The sequence below is a fragment of the Alexandromys fortis genome, unplaced genomic scaffold (genome assembly GCF_014885135.2).
Source record: "Alexandromys fortis isolate MF-2015 unplaced genomic scaffold, M_Fortis_MF-2015_v1.1 scaffold_361, whole genome shotgun sequence".
In the NCBI taxonomy this organism is placed as follows: Eukaryota; Metazoa; Chordata; class Mammalia; order Rodentia; family Cricetidae; genus Alexandromys; species Alexandromys fortis.
In genome coordinates, this window is record NW_026068246.1 from 286,875 (window position 1) to 298,481 (window position 11,607).

The window sequence follows — 11,607 nt, forward strand, 5'->3', positions numbered from 1 at the left end:
AGAGAGAGAGAGAGAGAGAGAGAGAGAGAGAGAGAGAGAGAGAGAGAGAGAGAGGTTAATATAAAATGCTCAGGGTGTATAATGTTACTTGTATGTGTACATTCAAGGCTGACCATTTGGCCCTGGATGGCCAATTGATGTGCTCTTTCCTAGGGAAGGCAAATTCCCCAGCTCCCTGCTATCTTCAGTTGCCAATAGCTCTTTGGGTCGTTTTGTAGCCTCATGTGCTTTCCCCCATACATTTTGCATGTGAGCTTTCTTTTTTATTGTATATAAGGCTGACTTCATGAGATGGACGCCATAATTAACATTAATCAAGTGGTCAACCACCTTAAGCTAGATATGTCCTGGGCCTAAAGGAAAACTTAGTATCTGTCAAAAAAAACTTAATCTGTCAAAGGAATAAACAGGAAATAATGGATGACATGACCTCACAGAAACTATGGCAGCATACAGCAACAACATACGTACATACGAGGAGTACATACCATTACCAAAAAATCTCAACTATAACCAAGAAGCTATTCATAATCGATAACTAATGGCTAAGTGAAAACCAATTATCTCAAATAAGATTTTGCTGGGAATCAACTGCATTCCAAGATTGGTTGTCCAATGCAATATTAATTCCATAATTTTTTGTACTTTTAAATTATTTTATCTTCTTTATATTTTGCTTTTTTATTTTTATTTTATAATATTTTGTTTTGGGGCATTTATTTTGTTGAATCAACATTTCTCCGTAGCTTTGGGGAAATAGCTTTTGTAACCTAGGCTGGCCCCAAACTCACAGAGATACACCTGCCTCAGATTCCTGAATGCTAGGAATAAAGTCATGCATCACCACCATCAGACATAGTGTATTTTTTAAGAATTGAAGAATATATAGTTGGGGTTGTTGGGAAGTAAGGTCAATTAAAACTATAGTTTAAATTTAAAAAATTAATGAAAGCAGTCCATTCATCACTGATACCATGACATAGGTTACCATTGTTGTTATTCTGTAAGTGTGCAAAAGTGGCATGCTGAATTCAGATAATTTGAATTAGTCATTAACTAGTGATTGGCATTTAAGTCAAGTAAAATGGTCATCTCTAATAAGAGGAGGTAACTAAACAATAATAAACTATTTATGATGATTTTTATTTTCATCATGCCTTTTGGTCCATTGTTTGCTAGTATGTTTGCTAGTATATTACTATTATGAGGATTATAATTTGATCTCAGGAAATATGATATCTTAAGTAAGTCTTATTTTGCTTATGAGTACATTGACTATGTTATGCTTTTTCCTACTTTGTGTTCATTTCCAAACCCCATAAGCGACAGAAAAGACTTAAGGAAAACTATGAGATATTTCCCATTCTTTGTGCTTTATATCATTCTTTTCCATTCATATTTTGAGTACAATACATTAACAATATTTTATAAAAGTTTAAACTTTTAGATAACTATTACTGGTTTGCTAAGATTTGTATATCCATGCAAACACTAGCATTAGAATATAACTTCAGGTTTGTATTCAATATTCAATGACATAAATTGTACATTTCATCATTTATTTTTTATCTTATATCCTCTTATTTTTGAATCGATGACTATAATAATGTCATTCTCAGAAAAGTGGGTGAAAATGGAGGTCATCATATAAAGTGAGATAAACCCAAGACAAAAGAATGGTTGGGAGATATTTTCTCTCATATGAGAAGTTCAGAAAAAGAGAATATATGGGTGTAATAGCAGCATTAAACATTTATGGAAAAAAGTTAGAAATAAAAGAATAAGAGTGTGATTAGACAGATGTATATTATCATTTTCTATTAGAAGTATATGTAAAAAATATAACAATGATACAGACTACTTTTGCAACCAATAAATGGATAATAGTTTCATGACATCTCACAAACTATATAATAAAAGGATAAATATTATTTGTATTTGAGTCTATCTTGAAAAAGTGTCCTAGACAGATACATAAACAGAAACACTCATGTTCTTAGTAATAATAACAACCTTGGTTAATATTTATTCATATAACTTAAGCAGTATTTACCATAATTAACGCTAAAGTATGCATTCTGTGAAATAGTATTTCAGTAATAACAATAACCATAAAATTGAACTTATAAAAGTATTATGAATATAACTTAAAATAATCATTCTTAAACATATATTTAGACATATGTTTATATATATGAATGTTTCTTTATTATTAGCTAATAAACCTGATATGCCTCTATAGTTGATGTAATCTATAAGCACTTAAGAGTGAAAATATATAAAGTAATTCTCATGTCTAACATTTTCCATGGGGAGCGTTATTTAGAAAGGATTATTTGTATGGAACTAAAAGATTATTGTAGCCTGGCTACATTTTTTCAAACACTGTGCAAAAAGGGCAGCATTATCTTTATCAGTTAAAAAATTATTTCATTACTGTCAGTGAGTGTTTTCTTAGGGATAATCAACAATGCTCTACTTCAGTTTTACAGAGCAAAGACTATATTGTTTCCCTGTTAATGTTTGAATGGTTTAGTCACATTTCATTATTTATTTGTACATTTTGAGAGTGCTAACATTTTAGTAAGGGAGTTTACATACTTTTAAGTACACATTTTAATAATAAAGTAGATAATAGAATTATGTTGAGACTGTTTAACTACAATATGACAACAGCATAAATATTTATATTCCTGTAACTTATGTATAGTTTGTTCATTCCCAAAAAACTATGATTTTTATTTAATTCATAGAAAAAAATTAACTATCTCATTTTAAGGCATAATGAGTTAAAAGTATTCTCAGTTTAATATACCATATTGTAAAGTACACAACTCATTCATAATACAAGGTACAATTAAAGCACAGATAAAGTATTGATCTTTCATCAATAATTTACTGTACTCAATAACACTTTAAATTTCATTTTCCATATCAAAGTAGAGCATTTAAACATCAGCATCATATTTTTTATTCACTATTAAGTCATTTATCACTGCTTTTAGATTTACCTCAATAATTAGTTTGGAAAGTTCAGTAAAAATTTGAGTGCTTTACAATTGTAAACACTGTCCAAGATGAGACAAACACCTTCTTAAAGGACCATGCCAACATATTCAACAGAATATGTGTATTTGAAAAAAAGAATGAATTGGTTAATGATTTTTAAATTTATTATTATTGATCCACATTTGTTCTCTTGAGTGTTTACTGCAGTTAATATATCTCCTCTTGTGTCTGGTTTTGTTTTGATTTCCTAGGTCAAACATCTTCCCAGCCAGTTTGGAAATATCATCTCTCATTTCTATGAGCTGTTGTTGGGGTCATAAAATGATTCCTTTAAAGATATTAGGAGGCTCCTTGCAGCTTTATTCCAGCCTTAATCTGTTATACAAAAGTGAGTAAACAAGCTGGAAGATCATAATCTTAAAAGAATATCACCAGAACATTTAAAAGTTGTATTTTCTTTCTTGTATTTATTTGCATGTTTGCTTCTCAATATTAACAGGCTGGCAGCAATAAATTCAAAGGAAGGTGGATGAAAAGACAACAAACATACTCTTTTTAGGCATTAAACAAACTGTTATTATTTTCTTCAGACTCAGTGAAGTGTTCATTACTAACCACAATTTGCAATGTGTAAGATCTTTAATAGATGCATTCTAAAATGATAAAAGGCAAAACCAGTTTCAGTTAACATTTATTTATAGAATATAATTAAAAAAATAATTTCTGAAAAATACATGGAGACTTTTATGCATGCTTTACATTTTATGTAAGTTAAAATTATTTTCTCTTATGTGAAACATAAAATTGTACATATAAACAAGGTAATATACACACAATGTAATATTTAAATCAAGTTACAATTATATATTGACTTCAAATGTCTTCTGATATTGGAAACCTTAAAAAGGTACATCATCTTAAGTCATTGTCAAATCAATTTGTAAAATTTCTTTGGATAAGCATTCTAAAGATTTCAACATATGAAAAACACAAACTAACAACACCAACACTGTAACAGGACTACTTTAATGATTGTAGAAATTGAATTAAAAAAAGGAATGTTTATAGGAGGGTGTATGTGTGTGCATGAAAGTGTGTGCTTGAAGGTAGAAAAATATACAGAGGTAATAAAGAACAAAGCTTACCCAAATACTAAACTAAAAATGTAGATCTTATTCATACAATGAAAGATATACTACATGAAGTGTAAAAGAAGTCTTGATAAAGAAGTAAATGCATTTAAAGAACAAGTAATTGTGTAATTATTGAAATACAAATAAAATACTTAATTTTAAATGATCCTACATATGTAATTTAGAATTATTTTTCTATTTAAAAACTTATTTCACTGGTTATTAAATTCAAGCCTTATATATACTCATATTATGTGTGTCAAATTTCAAAATGAAACACAATATTTTTCTTCAAAGTTGAATCTCATAATGAAGCTTATATTATTAATAATAATACATCTATTATATAAGCTACATAAGCTTTTATTATTTATAAATACATTCAAAAAATATGTTATGAAACTTACATCAATGTTTCTTATCTTAACTATAATTTGTTTATAAAGTTAACATGTAAATTTATATACAGAAAATGTTTTTGGTACCAAGCATTTCATTTACATGTAATATTCTAGATTTTATAACTTTTGAAATTTATTTTTGGATTCTTTTAAATAATAATTCAATCATAATTAAAATTGATGAATTAAAATTTATTCAGAAGATGTTGAATAACCTTCACTATTACTTTTGACTTTTTAATTTTCTGCTTGATTCATTATCTTTTGTCTAACATTTAATTTGAGATATATAAACGCCTTTGAAAATATGTGAATTCAAAAATGTATCTTCTTGCTTTACTCAATATCTTTATGTTAATATAAACATAATAATATTTACTGCTTAATTTCTTTTGATAATTTTTTTAAAAAATTGAAAAATATAGAATAACAAATTATATAATTAGTCTTTGATTTTGATAATTCTTAATCTTCTAATAAACAATGCTATAGAAATATGTGAAAATTTTAATCTGAAAGTATTAAACAAGAATAAATTGTTATATTAAATATTTATTTTGAAATGAAGTTTATTTTTCATGACTTATAGGAACACAACTTCATTATCCATATTTCATAATGTTAAAATGCAGATGCATGACAATTTAAAATAAAGTCCAGACTTACCTATTTATAGAAGAAACCTAGCTTTCTAATTTTTTAATATTTAAGAATTTTTTTCTGAATTTGTATTAAGATAATAGAAGCTTGATTATATGGAATAGTTTTAGGAAATATCCAAAAATTTATTCACTTCAATTATTTCTAGATTGAATTTCTTTAGTAAATGCCGACTAGCCATCATTTTTCAACTACTTCCTAAATTAGTTTATTGAATATATATATCTTATACATTTCATTCTATAACAGATGTTCAAAGTCTCACCTGCTCAGATGCAAACGCCATGGCACCTGAAGAAGTGGGTATTACAACTTGGTAGCAGTTACAGAAGAAAGAACGGAAAGATCTTCTTAGATTTTCAGGCTTCACAGAAAAATCTTCATTGTTCAATGTGCTCTGAGCTAGGGTTGCTGCTCTTTTAGTAGCACAACAATCTCAGTATGCTACTGCAAATTCAATGCTATTTCTGCTTCTCCAAGTAGAGGAATGAACACTGAGTCTTTTGTGCAAAATGCCATAAGGGCATTCTGATGTCATTTCTTAGTCTGAGGCTAAAATGGAAACAACAAAACAAGTAGTCTGAGGCAGCATTTTCCCCCCGCCCCCATCTCTTTATATCTTTCCTGTTTTGAATCTTTGCTAAAAACAAGCAAAAGAAAACTTGCTTAAGATGACATGAGGGAACTTATGTAACAGAATTCTACAAATGGAGAAGACATGCCCTCTGCTTGAAGATCACCCCAGCAAACAAATGATCATTTTAATGCTGTGAAAAAAATTACTAAAAGAGTCCTGAACTCTATGTCTAGGGTTCTAGATTATTTTTAATTAAACCATTTTTTACTTAAGAAACATATATATTGCATAAGGAGAAGACATCCTTTAAATTTTAATAATTTTATTTCCCTTGGCTTATTTATTAAACAATCTTCAATTTCAGGACCAATATTTAAGACGTGAAAATATGTCTTGCATGCAGGTTCATTTTTATCATAACCATGAAAATACAGCAGCAAATGTAGTAGAAGATAGCTAGTAGTTTATTAATGTAAGAAAGTATATGCTTATCAATTTATACTTTCATATTGTAAATGTGAAAAAACAAAATTCATTAGTTTTGATTAGACAAAAATGTTATGTGCCTTATTAACATTAAGCAAAACTAAGTTCTGCACATTTATATGAATAGTAGTACTCATGTACTTACTGATTATCTTATATTTTTATGACAAGTACATTTGATATATTGCAGACATTATTGAAAAATATACATCACAACTGAATGATTATTTATTAATTCCTGATGGTTGACTGAATAAATTTTCAAAGCTACAGCAGTCTGAAATGTTTATATGCATTGATGTAAATGCACATGAAAACACTTGGTTTTTAATACATATAATAACGAACACCCATCAACTCAGGAGTCCTTACTTTTACTGATCACAATTTTTCAAATCTTTACTTGGGTATCAGGCTAAAAATAAAATGTTCTCATATTTTTCTGCCTAGGGATTTTCAGAGTATCTGTGGCCATTTCAGTTTTGCCCTGCCACACTAGAATCCAACATGCCAACATCTAATGGTGGTGATGGATCTTCTCTGTGCAGAAACTGTTCTTTTTGGGTGCTGGGTGCCCTTGGCAGTGTTTCCTATGAATAGTGCTGTGATGAAAGAGACAGTTGCTGGAATTAACAGGTTTCTTCCTCAGTTCTGGTCAGCCTGCAGCCACAAATGTGCTTTCGGTCAGTTTTAAATGCTTAGGATTTAGAATGTCGATAGATTTTAAGCTGGTTATCCCAGACAACACAGTCATGAATCTATTCACCAATGTCCCTAAATAATCTTTTTACTCAGAATTAGTAGTTATAATGCCCACAAGCAATATTTCTGGCTTTCTGAACATGCTAACCAAACCCTAAATAATTATAGTCATTGAACACAGTTAGGACTGACTAAGAGAGTTTAGGAGAAAAAAAATGCCACTTTTTATCTGAGTACCATTCACACATTACTTCACATTTTATCCAGTCTACCTAACAATGTCATCTGGGTTCTAGTGTTGGTATCACCAAACATCACGGTTTTAATCCCTGAACTCATTCATGCTTTACTTTTCTCCTAAATATAAAATGTGATCTGCACATAAATATAAATTCCACACTTCACATCTTTCATACATGTGAAAGCAAAGCCAACAAACATTATGGATATAACTTGTATTATGTCTCTTGAAGCTGAATGATGGTAAATCAAAATCATTGCCTTAAAGACAGACAAACAAAACCACTGATTTTGATATTCATTTCAAACAACATTCGATTTTGCCACAAGTGTATTGTTTTGATTGAATTCACCTGCCGCTTTAGGAGCGATGTCACAGAGGATGTAGATGATATCCATCAAGAAAAAATAAATAAAATTCCAAATACACTCCAAATTAGCCAGTGTGTATTACAAGCTTAAAACATTTCAACTTTTGTTCAAGGAACTGTTGAACATTCTATACTAATGTCATGGATCTTGGCTCATCAGTCATATTTTCCAAGTCTCTGCCCATGTTTTCTCTTTTCTGATAACTCTGTTGATTGCTTTTTTGTGATTACTCTTAGCTTGGAAATTTGTTCAAGTGCTTATGTTTTTCTTGTTAGCCATCTGCTAATTCATGAACATGCAACATACATCAAAGTCCATTGCTTGCAATAGACACAGTGTAGGTGTTTACATAGGGATGATGTTTTCAATTTAATTTTAGTGATTATTGCTATTTAATCTTTATTTATGTCTTTTTCAGACCTGTCTACACCTTTTCCTCTTCATGTCTTTGCTGTTTGATCTGGTCATTTCTAAACATATTCCAAACAGCACTTAGAAATTACCCAATAGCCAGATTCTCATTATTAGGAATTTATTAGGTGCTAATATTTTTCTAATTCTAAGGGAGCATTTTCTGTAATATTTTATTAAATGTCAAATGTGGCATATAAACCTCAAAATTATATTTATATTTAACTGTATTGAAATTGTCTCACAGAAAGCAAAGACAAACTTTCGATGTTGTACTATATAAAGAACATAACCAAACATTATTCAAGTATCTAGGAACATATTTATCACCTTCAAAATGTTCAAAATAACATTTAAGTGGAAATTCACTAATGGCATAAAGTAATTAAGATTGTTAACTGTCTTTCTAAAAAAGTAAGTTATCATAATATTAATGGATTCAATATGGTATTTTCATACATGTATCATTATAACTGTTCTTTTTTATCATTTCAACACTGAACTTCCACCATTCATGTTAACTCTTACTAGCCCATTTTCTCCTATCCTTTCTTCAGTATTTCCCTTTTACTGACACATGACATGTATTCCATGACTTTTGTTCTCAATCACCTCAATCATTCTTTAGTTAAATCTCATTCCCCCATTTATGAGGTTCTTTCGAGGTCATGAACTACACAGTCATACACACACACACACACACACACACACACATCACATACATCCTGCACACATATTTAACTTCAAGTTCTGATAAATGAGAAACTTGTGCATTTTGATTTTCTGAGTCTTATTTAATTTGATAAATGTAGACATTTTTTTGCCAAAGATTTTATTGTTTAGAATGAATAAAATTGTATTTTGTATACAACATGTGTATTTATAAATTAATGCTTGTATATTCATCTATTGATGGGCTTCAAAGTTGGTTCGATTGATTGGTTTTGTATTAGAACAAGAAACAGAATTTTAAGGAAAATTACACCAAGATTTCAAAGTTACTGAGTAACAGTCAGCATTCTAATAGCTAGGCCTTATGATAATTATATCTTTAGTTTTCTGAGAAAACTCACTGATATCATTACTGGCTCTAATGTTTATTTCCTCACTAGTGGTGACTAAAGGCTCGTTCTGTTCACACATTTTTACAAGCACTGTTATCATTTGTGTCTTGAAATCCATTCTTATGGGGTGACATGGAAACTCAAAACAGTTTTTTTTTTCTTTTAATTTTTATTTATTTATTTATTAAAGATTTCTGTCTCTTCCCCACCGCCGCCTCCCCTTTCCCTCCCCCTCCCCAAATCAAGTCCCCCTCCCTCGTCAGCCCAAAGAGCAGTCAGGGTTCCCTGCCCTGTGGGAAGTCCAAGGACCACCCACCTCCATCCAGGTCTAGTAAGGTGAGCATCCACGAAACTGCCTAGGCTCCCACGAAACCAATAGGTACAGTAGGATCAAAAACCCATTGCCCTCAAAACAGTTTTAATCTGTAGTTCTCAATGCTAAAGATGCTGACATTTTATCACATATTTATTGGCCCATTTTAGTTCTTCCTTAGAGAACTCCCTAGTACATGATGGTGGGCTTTTTGTTTAAAAGATTTGCTTACATTACTGTGCGTTTTTTAAAAATATTTTATATTCTAAATATTAATCCTTTGTGTGAGGGATTAATATTTAGAATATAAAATAATTTTGAAAATATTTCCAACCTTTTTGCTTGGAAATATATTTTCACCAATTAGGCTGACTGATAATGCTGTCTACAGGTTCATTTATGTATTAATATGCTTTTAAATTTAATATGAATATTTTTGTCATTTCATCAGATTATTCAGTACACTACTGGAGTAATGTTCAAAAAGCCCTTGCCCATGACTATAACTATAGAGATTTCCATTCTGAATTTTTATAACTCTCAAAATGTAGGTACTACATTGATGTCTTTGATCCATTTTGAATTTTGCATATGGTGATATATATAATTTTAGTTTACTTCGTATACATATAAGCAATCTCTTCCACCAGAAACCTTTTAACTCCTTTCCAACTATACGTTTTTATTATTGTCCACCATTACAGCCTAAGATATGCTCTGTCCAAAAAGTGCTATATTTTTACACGTGAGGACCCTAGTACATATCCCTAGAAACCATTAAAAAATGAGAGAAAAAAGTAGGCATGGTGTCATGATTTATAATCTTAATTTCGAGGAGTTAGAACATGTAAACTTCTAAGGTTTGCTAGACCAGTAGCCCAAGTGGCTAATTTAAGGGAAAATAAAAGCCCTTATCTCAAAAGCATAGCAAACAAACACACAGATAAACAAAAGCCACATGTATAGTATCCCTTAGGACAGCACCTAATGTTTATTTTGGCTTATACTGACACAGACACACACACAGACATACACACACACACACACATACTCACACACATACACCACTTATACACTAATATAAGGTCAAAGTAACTGTTAGTAGATATGTCAACTGGAGGGAGTCTTGCTTTCCATTTGTCTTCATGTTTGTTTCTGTGCCAGATATGGGATTGTGTGTGTGTGTGTGTGTGTGTTTTGTTATTGTTACTAATTTTCACTATAACTCTGAAATATATTTTGACACCAGGTATTTAGAATCACCATCATTGTTCTTGTACTAAAATCTTTCCATGGCTAGTCATATTCATTTATGCTTTAATATCTATGTTTGGAATTTTTTACCTTGTTCTGTGAAGAAATGCATTGAGATTTAGATGGAGATTTCATTGAGTATATAGAGTTCTTTCAACAATATAACCATTTTCAAAGCAGTCTGAATGTGTGTGAATTTTTTTCTATCTCCTGGTATTTTCTTCATTATCTTAAAGTTCCCTTTGATGTCTTAAATTTTTTGGTTAGCCTCAATGGAAGGAAAGAATATCATAAAGTTATGTGAGATGTTAGCTAAATTAATACAGACAAACAACTGAGACAACGAAATTTAACAACTCTAAGATATTATAAATTAATAAAGTATGAGAAAGCTAAGGGAAATAGTATTGTTTCTAGTTTTATATGTCATCAAAGAACATGGTTAGGACATGAGTAATTTGAAAAATGTCAAAGTATATGCCCTGCTGAGGCATATATGATTCAACCTTCTATTAAAATCTTAATCTTTGAATTGTTACCAATCCCTTCTGTCTGTCTGATTTTGTGTCTGGTATGCTAGAATCACCACTTCTATGAGATAGCTTTCCCCTTCTTCAAATGGGCACAGTGACAATTGTGAGATGGGAGAAACTGGTCAGATCATCTTGGTGTCAAATATATATATTGTATATATTTACCATATTGCAGTGTACATTTCTACCTCTGATTAAGATACTTATATAATGTTTGTGTATTGATATATATTTACCATGTTACAATGTATATTTGTACAGTGTTTATATTTGGATGTCATTATCCTCATTTGTTACACAGTTGTTTATTGTCTTAGTCTTTAAGTTAGATAGATATTGAGAATTATATAGATTAATAGTCATCTAAGTTTGTCATTTATAATTAGACTAATCAGGTTCTTTAGATATATAGAGATTATACTCAGTATAGATAGATAATCTTCAACCTCTTC

At 30.2% G+C, this 11,607-nt stretch overlaps 1 protein-coding gene across 1 annotated transcript in view; it reads right to left on the minus strand.

Moving 5' to 3' along the window:
• The window catches only part of Cdh19 (cadherin 19), a 105,480-nt gene extending 99,880 nt beyond the window's left edge, over nucleotides 1-5,600 (minus strand). Inside the window, exon 1 of the mRNA XM_050131292.1 lies at nucleotides 5,469-5,600. The gene's annotated coding sequence lies outside the window, so the exon portion shown is untranslated. The remainder of the gene's footprint in view (nucleotides 1-5,468) is intronic.
• Between the last annotated feature and the right edge of the window lie 6,007 nt (nucleotides 5,601-11,607).